Source organism: Rattus norvegicus, chromosome 15 (genome assembly GCF_021556685.1).
Source record: "Rattus norvegicus strain SHRSP/BbbUtx chromosome 15, alternate assembly SHRSP_T2T, whole genome shotgun sequence".
Lineage (NCBI taxonomy): Eukaryota > Metazoa > Chordata > Mammalia > Rodentia > Muridae > Rattus > Rattus norvegicus.
Genome location: NC_141548.1, coordinates 4,107,501 through 4,126,270, shown reverse-complemented (window position 1 = coordinate 4,126,270; position 18,770 = coordinate 4,107,501). Strand labels below are relative to the sequence as shown.

The following is an 18,770-nucleotide window of genomic DNA, read 5'->3' as shown; positions in this document are numbered from 1 at the left end:
TCAGGAGTCAGTCACATCATAACATGCAGATGGTCGCAGACTGTACATTTCTGGGAGAGTGTCAAGGAATCAAAGCTGCAGGGAACTTGAGTCAGAGATAAATGGCTTTTAGGTACCAAGATGGACGACTAACGTAAAATGGAGTTCCTTTAGCATCACATGTTAGTTTTCTCATGACTTATTCTCTCTTCCCATCATGAGGTTTCCAGAGGTTGAATTCAGGTCTTCAGGCTTCATAACAAGAACTTTTATCCACTAGGCCATCTTGCTGGCCCTTACTATACTATGGTCATCTTGGAACGCTGTCTCCTAAGAGGCAGTTTGGGGGTTTTGAGACTAGAGTTGAGTTGACAGCAATTCTACCCCAGGATGTGCCTGAGTCCCTCTTGGAGGACTTGGCAGAGTGAACAGTTGTACAGCCCAAGGTCATGGCAGGCTCTGGCCACCAAAGGATCCACACCCAGTTTTGTTTCTTCCTCATTGCAAATAGGCGACTGGATTATCCTCTTGGTAAAACAAACACTAGATAATCCTTTCATTACTGCCCTTCCAATCCCCCACACACATACTTACACAACCCATTGGGACAAACCCACTATGGCCTGAAGACATCTGAAAGTGTATTTACAGCCCCTAACTGGTGTGTGGAGTACCAGGACGGAGAACTGCAGTCCTGGACAGTGGGGTGGATCTGCAGCTTCCTGTGGGGACTCAGTGTCTCCCGGGAGCTGTGCCTAGCTGCAAGTAAGTACTGGGAAAGGGACTGTGGATCTAAACTGGAAATGTAGATTTTACATTACACTGGCCGCTTCTACACGGTGGTCACGTGAAAGACCCAGCAAGTTGATCACCTATTTCTGTTTAAGAATATCGCTGCCCAGTCTATGAATTTCCCTCTGAAGGTCAAGTCCAGTCAAAAGAGATTAAAAAAAAAAAAGTCACGAAAAACACAAAATGGTTGGGTAACACATTCACTTTTTAAAAGAGAAAAAAATCACCAAAAACTTATTTCCTTAAAAAAACAAGTAAACAAACCCAGAAAGATGGCCTAGTGGATGAATGAAGTTGCTGCCAAGCCTGATTACCTAAATTCAACCCCCAGGTCCCATGTGGTGAGAGGAGAGAACCAGAACACACAAACACACACCCTCACAAATAAAATGTAGTAAGTTCCTCCTTCGAAAAGAAAAAAAGCCCATACCTTGGTGGTAAGGTGCTTTTGTTTTATTTTTGTTTGCTTGCTTTTGGTCAATTTGATACAAGCTAGATGGATCTGGGGAAAGGAAAGTTAAGGAGAAAATGCCTCCATCCGATTGGCCTGCAGGCAAGTCTGTGAGGCGCATTCCTGATTACTAATCGATGCCATCCCGGGGGGTAGGTGATCCAGGGCTGTAGTGGAAAGCAGGCTGAGCATGCCATGAGTAGCACAGTAGTAAGCAGTGTCCTTCCATGGCCTCTGCTTCAGTTTTTGCCTCCAAATCCTGTTCTGACCACCTTTCACGGCACATCATAAGCGTTCAGATGAAATAAACACTTTCCTTCCCAAGTTGGTTTTGATCATGTGTTATCATAGAACGAGAAAGCAAACTAGGACAAGTGCTCAACTGAGGCAGGAGAGTTGAAGAGTTAAAGCTAGCCTGGTCTATATAGTGAGTTCCAGGCCAGTCTGGCTAGCAAAAGACAATGTGTCAGACAGGAAAACAGTGGTCGTATTGCTCTCACCTCAGAAGGCCAATACTCAATATGTTTATTCCATTTTCACTCTTGTTGTAGTGGGACAATATTTAATGTCTTATAAAATCACAGTGTGAAATTATCAGTTTTTTTATGAACTTTCTCTATTTCTCATAGATGACTAGAAAACCTGGGGGATGAGGGAAGGGAGGCTCCTGTTAAACTGTGTCAACATTTTTTTTTCAATGAGTTCAGTATCTATGACCAAGTGGCACATTTCTTGCTTTAGATTTACCAGGAAGAAACTCACAAATAGCAATAAAGTTGTATTCTGTAGAAGAAGAAGAGGAGGAGGAAAAAGGAAGGAAAGAAGGAAGGAAGGAAGGAAGGAAGGAAGGAAGGAAGGAAGGAAGGAAGGAAGGAAAGAAAGAAACAAAGAAAAGGTTACATAGGCACATACTTGCAACCTGGCACTTTCCAGCAGAGCAGGAAAATGACCACAAGGATGAGGTCACCCTTGTCTCTAGGAGTTCCCAGCTTAACTGAGGTATAGGGATCCTGCATCAAACACAAACAAACAAACAAAAAAATAGCCACCACATATGGGATGCACTCCTATAATCTCACTCCTGGGAAGGTCGAGGCAGGAGGGCGGCAAGTTTGAGGCCAGCTTGGCTCTGAAGGGAAATCTTGTCTCCAACAGTAACAACACCAAACAACATAGTAGCAAAAATGCTATGTATGCACACATAATGAAATATTACTCAGCTTTGAAAACAAGGAGATTGGGGCTGGAGAGATGACTCAGTGGTTAAGAGCACTGACTGTTTTTCCAGAGGTCCTGAGTTCAATTTTCAGCAACCACATAGTGGCTCCTAACCATCTACAGTGGCATCCGATATGCTCTTCTGGTGTCTGAAGAAAGCTACAGTGTACATACGATAAATAATTCTTTAAAAAACAAAACCAAGGAGATCCTGGCATGTACTACAATGTATTTGAACTTTGATAACTCTGTATCAAGTGAAATAAGCAAACCCAAAAGGAAACACTGCAGGATCCCATTCAGGTTTTTTTGTTGTTTTGTTGTTTGTTTTCAAAGTAGCCAAGCTCTTTGAAAGTGAAATGAACAGTAGTTGCCTGGGGCTGGGAAGAAAGAAGGCAGAAACTGACACAAGATCATTATAAGTGAGGTTAAGGTTTCTTTTCCAAGATGACAAAATTCTAAAGATCTTGTGCAGCACAAAGCATAGACAAGCTGTTCTGATGGTGGGTGCGTGGGTGCGTGCCCCTCCCCATTTCAACTAGACCAGATAGATCACCAAGCTCCTGAGGACCTTCATGCACCCTCTTCCCACCCTGTCCTGTGCTTACAGCCACATGCCCCCATGCCCAGGGTTTTACGTAGATGCTGGTGATCCGAATGAAGGTCTTCATGTTCCAGCTGCAAAGTGCTTTTACCCACGGAGCAGTCTCCCAGTCCCATGTTATATGTGTCATAATCTGGAAAGCTTCAAAGATGTGGGAGCCAGAGAGCTGGCTCAGTGGTTAAGAACACTGACCACTCTTCCAAAGGACCCAGGTTTGAATCCCAGCACCCATATGACTCACAACCCTCTCTAATTCCAATTCCAAGGGATCCAATGACCTCTTCTGACTCCCGAGGACACTGTGTGCACATGCTGCACAGACACACACCCAAATCCATACAGAACATCCATGTGCACATAAATTTAAAAAAATATATGTTTGAACAACTAACACTAATCCTCCTCAAACTATTTCATAAAACAGGAAAGAAAGGAACACTGCAAACTCTTTTTATGAAACCACTATTACTCTGACACCAAAAACCAGACAAAGATTCAACCAAAAATAAAAAAGTGGAAAGAAAATTATTGGCCAATCTCTTCAATGAACATAGAAGCAAAATCTCTCTCTCTCTTTCTCTCTCTCTCTCTCTCTCTCTCTCTCTCTCTCTTTAAACTCTTTTTTTAAAGATTTATTTTATTTATTTGAGTACACGATTGCTGTCTTCATACACACCAGAAGAGGGCATCGGATTCCATTACAGATGGTTGTGAGTCATGTGGTTGCTGGGAATTGAACTCAGGACTTCTGCAAGAGCATTCAGTGCTCTTAACTGCTGAGCCATCTCTTCAGCCTGCAAAATATCTCAATAAAGTACCTACAGCATGAATTCAAGAACACATCAAGATTTCTACTATGATGAAGCTGGCTTCCTCCGAGAGACCCAGAAATGGCTTCTTAATGTAGGTAATAAATGTGACCCACCGCATAAACAGACTCAGAGACAGGAACCACATGATCCTCTTGTTATGCCTCTCATGCCTCACACAGAAAAGGCCTTTGACAAAATCCAGCATCCCTTTGTGATAAAGTCCTAAAGAATCTAAGGAAAGCGGAGGGAGATATTTATCAACATAAAAAAGACAATATGCAACAAGTCCACAGCCAGCATCCTGCTATAAGGAGAAAACCTCAAAGCATTTCCAATAAAATGGGGAGCAAGACAAGGATGTCCACTTTCTACATTCCTGTCCAATGACCACAGCTTTTCAAGTGCCAGGAAGAACAGACGTTAAAAGTTCAATGTAAGGGGTTGGGGATTTAGCTCAGTGGTAGAGCGCTTGCCTAGGAAGCGCAAGGCCCTGGGTTCGGTCCCCAGCTCCGAGGAAAAAAAAAAAGAAAGAAAAAAAAGTTCAATGTAAGACACTGGGAGCTGCAAGGATCGGCAGTGCCCTGAGAAGAACAATGGAGCTAAGGGGCAATGATTACATGAAGTAAACGTTGCCTTGGCAGGGTTTCCGCTACCCTTAGCAGTAAAACTACGTGCCCTATGCTCTGAGGGCCAGTCAAGCTATTACAGGCTAAGCGAGAGCCAAGCACCTATCCACGAGATTTGTGTTCGAAGATTTATGATAGGTCTTTACTGTCATTTCAAAGGGTCCAACCACCCTCCTTTTAAACTTGTGTGTGTGTGTGTGTGTGTGTGTGTGTGTGTGGGTGTGTGTGGGTGTGTGTGTGGGTGTGTGTGTGTGTGTGTGGTCTGCATGCCTGTGTACAAGTACATTCACATATGTGTTGGTGTATGTGTATGCAGGTGGGTGTGGAGGTCAGAGATTGTCATTGGTTGTCTTTGAAAACCACTCTTCGTTTGGATTACTGAGGCAAGGCCTCTCCCTGAGCCCAGAGCTTGGCAGTGTGGCTACTCCTGCTAACCAGCTTGCTTCGAGGATCCCATCTCTGCCTCCCTGTAAGTCACTAGCTTTTATGGGAGGTCTAGAGGTTTGAACCCTGATCCTCAAACCCTGCACAGCATTAGCTTTATGCACTAAGCCATCTCCCAGTCCTTCGAAGTCTTTCCCTTAAAGAAAAAGTATCAGAATTTCACCTACAATCTCCACTGACAAGAAGAGGCAGCTCAGTTATAAGCCCACCCACCCCCACCCCAAACTGACTAATTCAGAAGCCACCTGGAGACATCCCTGCAGCGTCTCAAAGGCAACCTTACTCCCCAGAGATCACCAATTCCGGAATCCCACGGTTTAAGAGTCAGTTCTCTGCATTAAACATTGCTTTCCACCTAAGTCCTCTTTTCAACCCTAAAAGAGGTTACAGTAACAAGTAAGGCAGTAACTTTTGTGCCTGAGTGTTATTTGTCTCCGTGAGTACTTTATGACTCTATGGCCACTTCTGGGGTTGGGGAGTGTACCTGTGAGAGCACACATTCGGATTTTACACCATTCTGAAGCCCACAAGGTTCCTATGCTCCCCCCCCCCTTTGAACCCTTGAAAGATTGGTTCTGATCGGGAGATTCTATAGAGACCTTGGGCAGGGAGGAGGGGGGAATGTGCTGTCTCCAGGATGGGAGAAAAGGAAAACCGAGACAAGGGTGAATGCTGGGTTAAATTTAAACGAGCACAAACTTGTCTGTTCCAATCGTAAGGTATTTTATTTATTTAGATTTGTTTTATTTGTTTATTTATTTTTTTTACGAGTGCCAGAAACCAAACTCCAGTCCTCTTCAGGAGAATTCTTAACCATGGAACAACCCCTCCAGCTCCAATAAGATGTTTCTAAAAGGTTCACTCTAGTTAGATATTTAATAAATAGGACACAAGATCAGACAGATAAAACATTTACTCATCACTAATATTAACTCATTGACAACAGTGACACCAGGAGGGAGTGTTAGCCTCTTTTTCCAGATAAGGAAACTGAAGTTTAGAGGGAGGAAATAGTTTTCTCAAGGTTATCTGACCACAGCCCCTACTGCCTTCCCCTGTGGTCTCTCTACCCCCCCCCCCCAGCTTCCTGTTTCCCTCCTCAACCCACCGGCCTGGCCCCTCCCCAACTCAATGCCAGGTGAGATGGCAACTCTTGGGAACATGTCTCTTGGCTTTCAGCCCTGTGGTGAGCATGTAACTTGAACCATGTCTTTTGAAGATGGCGTGTCCTTGTGAGCCCCTGTCACCTCAGTCTCTTTCCTGGCAGCCATCAGTGAGAATAAGTGTGCTGAGAACAAGAACGTGACTGTAGGTAGGGACAACCGCTCTGGGAGCAATTGTTTACAACACACCACCTCCTATATTTCAAATTTTCTATTTGTTTTGTATATGTGTGATACACACAAACCACGGAGCAGGTGTGGAAGTCAGAAATTTTTTTTTAATTTTTATTGAAATTGGGTCTCACATGTGTAGACCAGGCTGGCCTCGAACTCACAGAGATCCACTTCCCCTACCTTTCTGATGCTGGGATGAAAGGTGTTCACCGCCACACCGAGGAACGGACAACTTTTGAGAATCGGTTTTCACATTGCACCTTGTCTGAGGCCCGTTTTCCCTTGTCTCTGTTGCTGCACTATGTTCTCCAAGCCAGCCCACTTGTGACCAACGCCCTGTCTCGGAAACCATGAAATGATGGGTCTGGAGAGATAGCTCAGTGGTTAAGAACTGGCTGCTCTGGTAGACAGATGCCCTGAGTCGGATTTCTGGTGCACACACATAAGGCAGCTTACCACAGCCTGTTGTTACTCCAGCTCCAGGGCATCAGACATGTGGTGCACACATAAATACATTTAGGCAAACATATTTTATATTATGCTCGTACACATAATATAAAAACAAACACATCTATTTAAAAGGATTAAAGTATGTAGAATAATGTTTTCGTTTGTTAGGACTAATGATTTACCCCCGAGCCTCTCGTGTGCTAGACAGGTGCTTCACCAACTCAGCGACACACATAAAACACGTTCTGAGACAGGGTTTCATGTATCCCAGGCTGGCCTCGGCTCACCGAGTTGCTGAGGATAACTTTGAGCTTCCAATGTTGCAGCCTCCGCTTGAGTGCTGAGATCACAGGGATGCACCAACAGGCAGGCACTCCTGGTTTATGCAGTGCTGAGGAACCAGTCCAGTGTCTCCTGCGTACTAGGCAAGCACTCTGCCACAGTCCTAGGTCCAGCCTGGAGATCTGTGACAGCGGCGTCTTAATGTAATTGGTTGTCTTTATAACACTAGTGTTTTATTTTGCATCTTTAAAGCCATGATACCGGTTGGAAACCTTTAGGATTCACCAGATGGGGAGCACGTAGGAAAACCAAGTTTAAATATTCTGCCTGGAGAGGTTCGGTGTAGCTTTTTGGGTATTCACTCAGGGAGTGACAGTCCTTTGGAATGGGTGATAACAGTTCATTAGCAAGAGTAAGGAGACCAGAGGAATGAAAGGTTCCTAGAAAGACTAGTTTTGTGATTTGGGGCCTTCTTGTTTTCTATGCCCCATTCCTTTGTGCAGTAGTGCAGAACCTATTGCCTTCTGGAGTTCAGTGACAACGGCCATGAGCCTCTCCCTCTCTAGGGAACCCTCTGCTCATATCTTTGTCTTCTCCCTCAGCCTGCCTTCCCCTACCCTGCTGGTCCCCTGGCTTTACCCAGCAAGCTTCGTGGAATCCCACATTCAAAACCTACGGCAGCTTCATCTGGCCCTACCTAGTGCAGCCTTTCCCTAGAGATATGATGATCCCAGAGACAATTGGCCTCTTGTTTCCCCATAGGCGAAGGCCTGAGGGCTGTTTGAGGAGAGGGTGGGAGAGGAAGAGGAGGAAGGGGTGCCAAGAGGAAGGAGGAATTGATATTCCTGGAATTTCTGCCTCCTCCGCCAACATCCATGAAGAAGCCAGGCAATAAACAGAACTTGGCATGCACAGGACTTTGTCCCTGGAGTCCCAGGACACGTGAAAGCCTTTGAGCAGAGGTGACTTCCATTGCCAGAACTTACAAGGAGGCCCCTACTACAGAAGAAAAAGATCAGCCTTGAGATCACAACAGAGGACCACTTGGGAGGTCAGCAAGTTCTCCATGGATGAACAGAAGACTAGTGTCTTGATTTTATTTTACTTGGTGTGTTTGTGTGTGTGTGTGTGTGTGTGTGTGTGTGTGTGTGTGTGTGTGTGTGTGTGCATGTGTGCCTGTGTGTGATATGCAGAGGTCATAAGATAGCCTCACAGACTTTGTTCTTTCCTTCCTCCCTTATGTAGGTTCTAGAGATCGAACTCAGGACATCAGTCTTGTGTGGCAAGTGCCTTTACTCCCTAAGCCATCTCTACCACCTGGTATGCCTCCCACCCCCCACAGATTTTGATAGGCCCCATATACCTTTACCTAAATAAGTCCCTTCTACAATAAGGATGTTTCTTAAAATATGATAGCATGAATGTCCCCATAAGGAAATCAACTTCGCCTTCTTCAGACACTTCAGCTATTCTGCCTTCCTAGTTATTACAATGCAAAGGTTTGAACTCCACCAGTAGAGTACCATGCAAGCATCAGGATGTGAGGTTAATCCCCAAAACCCACAAAAAAAAAAAAAAAAGCCAGGCAGTCTTGGTGACGTGGGCTTGTAATCCCAGCACTAAGGAGGCAGAGAGAGGTGAATCCTCTGAGACTCAATGACCAGTCAGCTTAGCTCAACTGGCATGCGGCAGGCCAGTGAACGACCTCTCTAAAAAACAAGGCACCTGAGGAGTGAATGGCCCCTGAAGTTGATGTCTGGCCTCCACACAGAGTGTCAAGACCAATGACCACATTGCTGAAGTGGAAGAAGGCTGAGTAGAGCCAGGCCTGTTGTACTACAGACAGTATCTCTGAGGTCCAACCACCTAGGTGTTCTAAGTAGTTTTTCCTTTGTGGGGTGGGAGTTGGGGTGGGGTGGGGTCGGAATGGATTGGAATGGAAATCTTCTGGAAGCCACCAATGCCTTCAAGTGAACCAACACTTCTGTAAGAATCCAACAGATAAGCTTTTCATGTCATGGGGCCCAACTATACTCGCAGGTCTCACTAAAGCTGCCTTTGGCTAAGACAGGTTTAGTGGGAAACCAGGAAGTCTTTTGATACAAGTGCAGGCAGAGGGTACCCTCCCCTCCCTTGTTTCTGAGCATGCTTCTGACCCTTGTTTTTCATCCCCTAGGTACCTAGGCATCCTTGGACCCCTATCCTGGGGCGATAGAATTGAGTCTGGGGCTCCCCTCCTTATGCTTGGTCCTCTATAAATAATTTGCAAACTCTCTTTTCCTGCACTGCTGGCTTTAGGGGTCAGCTCGCTGTAGGAGAGTCTGGTTCAGTAACAAGATCTGCACTGGAAACTTATACACTGAAACATTTTCTTCTACCTAAAGGTTCTTCTCCCCTTGAAAATAGCGAATCTTTTCATGGGCTCTTTTAAGTATGGCGGACTCGAGACACAGCTACTGAAGTTAATGAGTGATTACAGTCCCACAACTTCCCCTCCCCGCCCAAGACCAACCTCTATCTTACAATGCTCCCCCCCCCCGTTCCTTCCTATGGTATATCATCCATGTCCCCAGAGAAACCTTACCCAGGCTTCCCCCGAGTCTTTTTTTTTTTTTGGTTCTTTTTTTTTCGGAGCTGGGGACCGAACCCAGGGTCTTGCGCTTCCTAGGTAAGCGCTCTACCACTGAGCTAAATCCCCAGCCCCTTCCCCCGAGTCTTATAGTCCCATCATTTACCCCAGTGAACTATCACAGCTCTGTCTTCCCTGTCTTCACCATCAGACTGTGCTCTGTCTTCTCCATCAGACTGTGCTCTGTCTTCACAATCAGACTGTGCTCTGTCTTCACCATCAGACTGTGCTCTGTCTTCACCATCAGACTGTGCTCTGTCTTCGCCATCAGACTGTGCTCTTTGTTTTGCTTGTTTGTTTTCTTGAGACAGGGTTTCTCTGTGTAGTCCTGGCTGTCTTGGAACTCATGCTGTAGACCACGCTGGCCTCAACTCCCAGAGATCCGCCTGCCTCTGCCTGCCAAGTGCTCACAGGTGTGCACTGTCACACCCATTTTCCGACTATGCTCCCTGTATCCCTCACACCTAACCTAGTATATGCCTCTGCTTAGCAACATAGATTATGTTGGGGCTAGGTATGTAGCGCTCTCAGCTCACTCAGTTTGCTTTCTTACACACCTCAGGACGCCCTGACAGGGATGGCACCGCCCACAGTGGGCTGGGCTCAGCACACACTCAATGGCTTTTCCCCATCTATCATTGATCAAGAAAGTTCCCCATAGCTTACCTACAGGCCAACTTCATAGAAACATTTTTACAACTGAGGTTCCTTCTTCCCACATGATTCCAGCTTGTTTTAAGTTGAAAAAAAAAAAACTAACCATCATAGGGCTTCACTGTCAGCAGAAGGTGAGAGTTGGGATCCTTTTGGAGTCAGGACAGTCTTGAAGCCAAGAAAGAGACAGAATTTGTCTCAGCTGGATAAGTATGCAGGTTACAAATTAGGAAATAACATGCTACTGGTATACAGTACTTAAGTACTAGTGATCTTTCAATGAGTAGCTATGGCTTACATGTCAAAAGAGACTTAAAGGGCCAGAGAGAGGATCAGGGAGTCAAGGCACCGGACGCCAAGCTGGAAGGCATGAGTGTGATTCTTGGAACCAACATGGTGGACACAGTGGGCAGACCTACCCTACCCCTGAAAGATTCCCCTGGTCTCTCAACACATGCCGTGCTGTGTATGTACATGTGTTTATAATCTATTAAAGGTTTAAAGCAAGGCTGGAGTATTAGTACAGAACTTGCTTAGGATGCATGAAACCTTGGGCTCAGTCCCTAGCACCAGACAAATGGCATATGATCCCAGCACTTGGTGTGTAAGAAAGCTTACCAGGGGAGGCCAGCGATAAGGGATTCACCTAGGAAATGGGAGTGGGCGAGACGGTTGTGGCAAGCACTCTACCTCTGAGCTGCAGTCCGGCCTTTTGTTTTTCTGGAGACAGATCCAGGCTGGCCTCAAACTCCCAACCCTCCTGCCTTAGCCTCTTGAGTGCTGAGAAGACAAGTCTGGAACCTGGAGGCTTAAAGCACCTTTGATCTTCCTGTGTTGCCCTTCAAAGACACAGTTTCTTTGACCTCAAAGAACTTGCTGTGTAGCTGAGGATGGTCTTGAACTCCTGGTTCTCCGAGCTCACCTCTCAAGTTCGGGGACCACCGGTGTGTGCCACACCTGGATTTAATGATGGGTTTATCCTTGCAGACTTGATGTGAGAGCTATTGCTGAACATGTTGGGTAGAATGTGGGAACTCTCCAACATAGTGTGTCCTCGGCGAGGCCCTCCACTTGTCTAGGGGAACTGAACGGGGCCATATTTGACTCAACAGCCATCAGGGACAAGCCACCTCTCAACTACCACCCCTTCAGATTCATCTGCATTAACTTTGGGTTTTGGAAGCTGCACTTCTTTGAGATATAGACATTCTGGTGGCCAGGGAACTTGGACATGGCTTTACTCAGGGCAGGGTCTCAATCACCCATTTCTTATTCTGCAACTTGGTGCAAATGGGTAGGATGACCTCGCCATTGTGAACCCTGGCCACTGTCTGGAGTTCAGGTATTAGGAAATGAAAATTCACCAGGAAACCGTACCCAAGATGTTTTTTGGGAAACGCATACAGGCAACAGGCTACATCCACTACCACTGAGTCCGCTCTCCACAGTCATTACCAGGCCCCTGAAGGAAGGGATCTGGTGCTTTAATTGGCTGTGGATGATGGAGAGGCCTAACAATTTGCTGTTGTTTTGCTTAGTTTAGGTGTGTGAGTGCTTTGCCTGTGTGTGCGCACGCCTGTGTGTGCTCACGGGGGTCAGAAGAAGGAATCAGATCCCCTGGAACCGGAGTCAAAATGGCTGTGTGTCACTACCGCCATGCGGGGTGTTGGGAGTATCTGGGGTACTGTGGAGAAGCAGTAAGGATTCTTAACTGCTGAGCAATCTCCCCTATTAAAGGGTTTTTGAGTTGTTTTTTAAGTGTGACTAACTCTTAGCTCACCTGGGAGGAACAAGCACAGAAAGAACAAGAACTCAGGAATCTAAAAAGATTCAGGGTGGGCGGGTGGTGAAGGGTCAGGCACTCTAGGTGGGAAGTGTTTTCTCTCAAGAGAATCACCTTGCCTTGTTCTTGGTCTAGAAAAACCAGGATGCTGGGGTCTTTTCCTTTACGGCTCCTGGAGAGGATAAAACAGTTTCCCCCCAGAGAAGGATGCAAGTGGATCCAGGAGTGAGACAGGAACTGGGGAGGGCAGGACTGAGCTCTCTGGACGGTGGACTGGCAACAGCCGTCAATTACATGCACTGAGTCACAGCCCAAGCCGAAGTTTAAGAAAACAAACAGGAACACGTAGAGAGGCCGGGCGGGTTGCAATAGGGCGTTTTGGTGAGGCAAGAGTCACTGGCTTGAACTAACTGAGTTGTCTTTCAACCCAAGCGGAGGTTAGACCCACTTCTCATTCTGGGCATGTCTTTGCTCCACCGTGGGCATGCAATTTACTGGAAAAGAGGATTTGATTTACAGGGACTGGGTTGGACTGCAGCTGTGACCAAAGAGCAGGGTGTGACTAAAGTCAGACCTTCCAGGCAGAGCAGCTGGGGTTCACCCCTGCAGCAGGACACTGCAGCCTGCATCTCCGTATTCAGGGATGTGTTTTTGGGTGATCGCGCAGTCATGTTTTGAGGGTCCTATTTCCCCAAAATGTCCCTTCTATTGTAGGCTGTTCGCTGGCTAAAACTTGCAGCCAGCTCTTCAAATCCCTTTCCGACTTGAGGGTTAGGAAGGAATTCCTGAGATAAACTGGAGCTACTGGGAGAAGAGCACACAGGGCTGTAATTAATTTGAGACCTGATGATTAGGGAAGGGGGCGGGGTTGTGCCAACTTTTTCTTTTCTTTTCCTCCCTCTCTCCTTTCCTCCCTCGCTCCCTTCCTTCCTCCTTTTTCCTACAGAGTTTCATGAATGTAGCCCAGGTTGGCCTCAAACTCATCGTGAAGCTGAGGATGACCTTTGAACGTCTGATCCTCCTGCTTCTGCTTTCCAAAAATGCCCATACACATAAAAATTTTTTCTTGGCGTACAAAATAATGGGCTTCATTATGACTTTCATATATGTGTGTCATTATATTTTGTTCTAAGTTGCAACCCTCCATTGATTGCTTCATTGATTGATTTGGGATTTATCTTGAAAGCTGTGGCCATAGATCAGGGACAAGATATGTCGAACAGAGGGGAGCTGTCCTAACTCAAATGTGTGCAGTGTTAGTGAGAGGACCCTGTCAAGCAGATTCTTTGAGAAGTTAAACATCTCCCTCATCATAAATGCCCTCCAGGACTGGCCCAGGGTGGCCCAGGTATTCGAGCACCAACTTCCCAGCCCAAGTCCCAGACTTTTCTCAGCCAGAGCCTTTCTGTTCTGCTTTGGTATGCCTTGTTTCCTTTGAGACAGGATTTCTCTGTATAAGAGCCACTCTGTAAAACAGGCTGGCCTTGAACTCCGAGAGATCCACCTGCCTCTGCCTCCCGAGTGCTGGGATTAAAAGGTTGCATGTTCCACCACACTCAGCTCAGAGCCTTTCTTTATACTCCTGTGTCTTTCAGATCTTTGGGTACAACTCCCACATATACTTCACTGACATAAACACACACCTATTGTCAGCTCAGGGAGAAAAAACCCAGCTAGAAGTCAAGTGTGATTTCTTAGGGTAGGAAACACCCTAAGCAAAGCTAGGGCATTTGGAGACAGTTTTGCTTAGCTCACTCTTTTGAAGGGACAAAGTCCAAGACCACATAGCATCCCTGCTAGGTCCCAGCATGGTGGAGCTTGTGGTAGTGAAGGATGGGGGAGAGAGGGGAAGAGGAAGGAAGGGGAGAGGGATATCATGTGTTGAGAAGGGGGAGGGTAAGGCTAGCTTTTCTATAGAAACCCTTTCTCGTGAACACTAACTCATTCTGTAAGACAGTACTAAATCCTTTCAAATGGTGGCAGCTTTAACCATCAGTTTGACACAACCTAGAACCGGTCATCTGGGAAGAGCGTCTTTACTGAGAAATTATCTACAGTAGGTTGGCCTCTCCTGAGGGGAGATTGTCTTGATGGGTTAATCGACGTGAGAAGACTCAGCCCACGGTGGGTAGCATCATTCCCTTGGCAGGGCTGTCTTGAACATTATAAGAGGAAAGAAATCTAAGAGAAAGCGAGGAAGGAGGCAATCAAGGATCCACCTACGAATTCTCTTTCCGCTCTTGATGTAAACGAATTCTCCTTCCGCTCTTGATGTCATTTTATGTCGTGTTTTAAGTTCCTGCCCTGGCGTCCCCACAGTACTGGCTTTCACAAAGCATGTCTTCCCTACTCTGCTTTATGTCAGGACATTTTAATCCAGCAGTGGAACCTACAGAGACCTAACACCTCCCACCAGGCCCCGCCTTTTAAAGGTCCCATGACCTATCAGATCCCCATGCTGACAACTGAGCTTCTAACGTATGAACGTTTGGGCAACAAACCACATTGGAACCCAGTGCCCATCATTTAACAGGCACAGCAGCCAGCTTCGACAGCCTTTCCAAGAAACAACAGCATCCGCAAACCTCAAAGAGCTCTGCCGACAGCTGTGGTCTCTGCAGGTACCTACAGGCTCTGCCCGCCGCTGCTGCACACTTTAAACAATCTTTATTTCAAAAGGTAAGCGCAAAATCTTGACGGAATTATAAACGCCAAGTTCTACACACTGAATAGCTTCTGCTAATGACGACGGAGTTTGAACGGTTGTGGGCTTTTACCAAAAAAAATACAAACAAACAAAAAACCCCAAACCGGGCAGGCTCCAAAAGTCCTCTCTAGTGTGCCAGCAGCTGTGTGTGCTGAGAGAGTTCAACCGTAAAACTGTAATACTGTGGGGGGCTGGGGGGAAGGCTCAGGTGGTGAGGTGCTCTTTGCTCATGAGGGCCTGAGTTCAGATTCTCCAGCGCTGGGTAACAGAAAAGTTGGGTGCAGCTGCCAGGATCTATCACCTCAGGACTGGACGCTCACAAGCTCAACACACTACTGGGTCAATGAGAGACCCTGTCTCAAAGCATAAGGTGGGGATTTAGTGAAGAGGACACCGGACGTTGATCAGTGACCACCACGTGCACATGTACATACATGTGTGTATATACCTGAGTGCACATGTGCACACACCCACACAAACATGTACATACAACATACATGTACACACACACACATACCACACACCAATAATCAGAATAAGAATACAGTTGAAGGTTCCGGTCCCGATTGTTAGGGGTTTTGAAGCTGTTTACCATTTACTCTTTCCAAAAGAAAAATCTCTTGGGGTAAAGGCGGGAAGAGGTGGGAGGCAATCTGGACAAGCATTCTTGAAGGTATCTACTCAGTGGCAGCTGCACTTCCCTAATGTGAACAAGGTTGTGTCTGCACATTGACAGACGAGTTAGGGACTCTGCTTATGTGGGAGAGAGTTCATCTAGATGAGCAAACACGGAGGGGGGTGTTTTCATGTTAGCATGGTGCCAGGCACCATGGGAAAGGTAAAAACCATGTCCCCTTATTGTTTGTACAAATTCAAACAGCCCTGAGCCTCTTCAGCCAGCCATTCTGAATACCTGCACACAACTCAGATTTATTCTCTGAGTCATGATAACTATGCCCCTGACTAATGTCCTCAGTTAGCTCTAAGCAATAAAATCCTTTATAAGTTACCTGAGTAACGCATCTAAAGGTGACTGACACTTCTGCTGAAGATGGCTGGCACCGGGCCAGGGAACGCCTTCTCTGTACGGACAGAAGCACATTATGTGTGGATTCAGATTCTGGATGGGACTGCACACATGTAGGGACCCAGCCCATGATCCCTGCAGGCTCCTGAGCGTCCTTGAGAATGGGAGGGTGGCTGAGGCCATTGCTCCAGCACAGCAGAAAAACAAGAACAGCAAATCATCAGTTAGATGATAGACAGACAGACAGACAGACAGAAGATAGATGTTAGGTAGATGATATATATATATATATATATACATACATAGATATATAGATATACATCTATCATATATATATGATAGAAAGAGATAGACAATAAATGATAGATATATAGATAGACAGACAGACAGAGGATAGATGTTAGGTAGTATATATATATATATATGATAGAAAGAGGTAGACAATAGATGATAGATAGGTAGGTAGATAGATAAAAGATGTTAGGTAATAGATGATAGATAAATGTTAGGTAATAAAGAGATGATAGATATAGATGATTGATATATAGAGAGATGATTGATATATGATAGATTGACAGAGAGATGTTGGATAGATAATAACTAGATGGTAGCTAGAGAGCTAGACAGACAGACAGATGATAGGTGGGTAGATGATAACAGTGTCACTGGTGAGAATTACAATGATGGTGGGGAATATGGTGATGGCCATGGTGATAATGAAAGTTGAATTCCCTTGTCAAAGATGTCAGGACACAGCACAGAAAACTGGGTAGAAACTCAGCATCTGTCAGTGTTGAAGGCCAAGGCCAAGGTGTCAGCAAGGTTGGCTCGTTCCTTCTGAGCGTCATAAGAGGGACTCTGTGGCATGTCCTCTCTTGCTCCTGACAGCCTTTGGCATTCTTGGCCTTGTACACTCATCACAGACCTCTGCTTTTGTGTTTACATGTCTTTCTCAATATGTAAACTTCCCCTTTTAAATAAAGACACTGGCCTTGTTGGACTGAGGCTCATACATGTAACCCCATCTCAACTTGATTATACACAGGACTTTGTTTCCAACGTCATATTCTGAGGTACTAGGAGTTAGGGTTTTAACATCTTCTGAGGAGACATGACTCAGCCTGTAACAGAGATGGTGACAGTAATAGTAGTGGTGATGATGATGACAGTGATAGTGGTAATGGTGACAGTGTGGTGGTGGTGACAATGGTGGTGATGGTGACGGTGGTAATGATGATGGTGGTGATGGTGATGGTGGTGGTAGTGACAGTGGTGATGGTGATGGCGGTAGTGATGACAGTGGTGATGGTGGTGGTAGTGATGGTAGTGATAGTGACAGTGTTTAAGGTGACAGTGGTGATGGTGACGGTGGTGATGATGACAGTGATAGTGGTAATAATGACGGTGTGGTGATAATGGTACTGATGATCATAGTGGTGAAGATGATGGTTTTGATTGTGATGATGGTAATGACGGTGATGGTGGTGACAGTAATGGTGGTAGTGGTGATAGAGTGGTGTGGTGATGGCAGTGGTAGGAATGGTGACGGTGATGGTAGTTGTGGGGTATGACTGTGGTGATGGGGTAGTATTGGTGATATACTGGTGGTGATGGGTGGTAATCCTGTGGTGATCATGGTGATGGAGGGCAATAGTGGTGCTGTGATTTGGTCAAAGAAGCTGCTGAAGATATGATTGAGATGTAAAGAAGAATATCTTTCAAGTCAGAAGTCTAGGTCTCACTTTAAGTCAATCTTCAACTTCTGAGGCAAGTAGGGACCTCAGGAACACTCTTACCTGGAATGCTCTGACCTCCGCTCCCATTTTCTGACTTTGTTACTTCTCTTCCTCCTCCAGACTGCTTCAGTGTTGCATCCATAAGAGAGTCCCTGTCCCCTGTCTGTGGCAGCTCCCTCCCTCTATCACATGAGGTTGCTGGTTACAGGATCCATGACTGTTCTCCCATGAGAACAAAGATCATGCCTCCTTTCTCTTCAGTTGCTTATTAAAGTTTATTTTATTGTTTAACTTATTATTTTTGACATGCATATGTTCATATGTGGTGTGTGTGGTGTGTGTGTGGTGTGTGTGGTGTGTGTGGTGTGTGTGTGGTGTATGGTGTGTGTGGTGTGTGTGGTATGTGTGTGTGGTATGTGTGTAGTGTGTGTGTGTGTGTGGTGTGTGTGGTATGTGTGTAGTGTGTGTGTGTGTGGTGTGTGTGGTGTGTGTGGTGTGTGTGTGTGTGGTGTGTGTGGTGTGTGTGGTGTGTGTGTGTGGTGTGTGTGGTGTGGTGTGTGTGTGTGGTGTGTGTGGTGTGTATGTGTGTGGTGTGTGTGGTATATGTGTGGGTGGTGTGTGTGGTGTGTGTGGTGTGTGTGTGTGGTGTGTGTGGTGTGTGTGTGGTGTGTGTGTGGTGTGTGTGGTATATGTGTGTGTGGTGTGTATGTGTGTGGTGTGTATGTGGTATATGTGTGTGGTGTGTGTTTGTGTGTATGTTGTATGTGTGTGTACTTGTGTGTGGTGTGTGTGTGGTGTGCGTGGTGTGTATGTGTGTGGTGTGTATGTGGTATATGTGTGTGGTGTGTGTGTGTGGTGTGTGTGTGGTGTGTGTGTGGTGTGTGTGGTATATGTGTGTGTGGTGTGTATGTGTGTGGTGTGTATGTGGTATATGTGTGTGGTGTGTGTTTGTGTGTATGTTGTATGTGTGTGTACTTGTGTGTGGTGTGTGTGTGGTGTGTGTGTGTGTGTGTGTGTGTGTGTGTGTGGTGTGTGTGGTGTGTGTGATGTGTATGTGTGGTGTATGTGTGGTGTGTGTGTGGTGTGTGTGTGTGGTGTGTGTGTGTGTGTGTGGTGTGTGTGGTGTGTGTGATGTGTATGTGTGGTGTATGTGTGGTGTGTGTGTGGTGTGTGTGTGTGTGTGTGTGGTGTGTGTGTGGTGTGTGTGTGTGGTGTGTGTGTGTGTGGTGTGTGTGTGGT

The 18,770-nt window shown here is 46.1% G+C and overlaps 1 pseudogene; it reads right to left on the bottom strand.

Moving 5' to 3' along the window:
- Nucleotides 1-11,647: 11,647 nt before the first annotated feature.
- Nucleotides 11,648-11,776, bottom strand: LOC120097210 (small nucleolar RNA SNORA70; annotated as a pseudogene).
- Nucleotides 11,777-18,770: the final 6,994 nt, after the last annotated feature.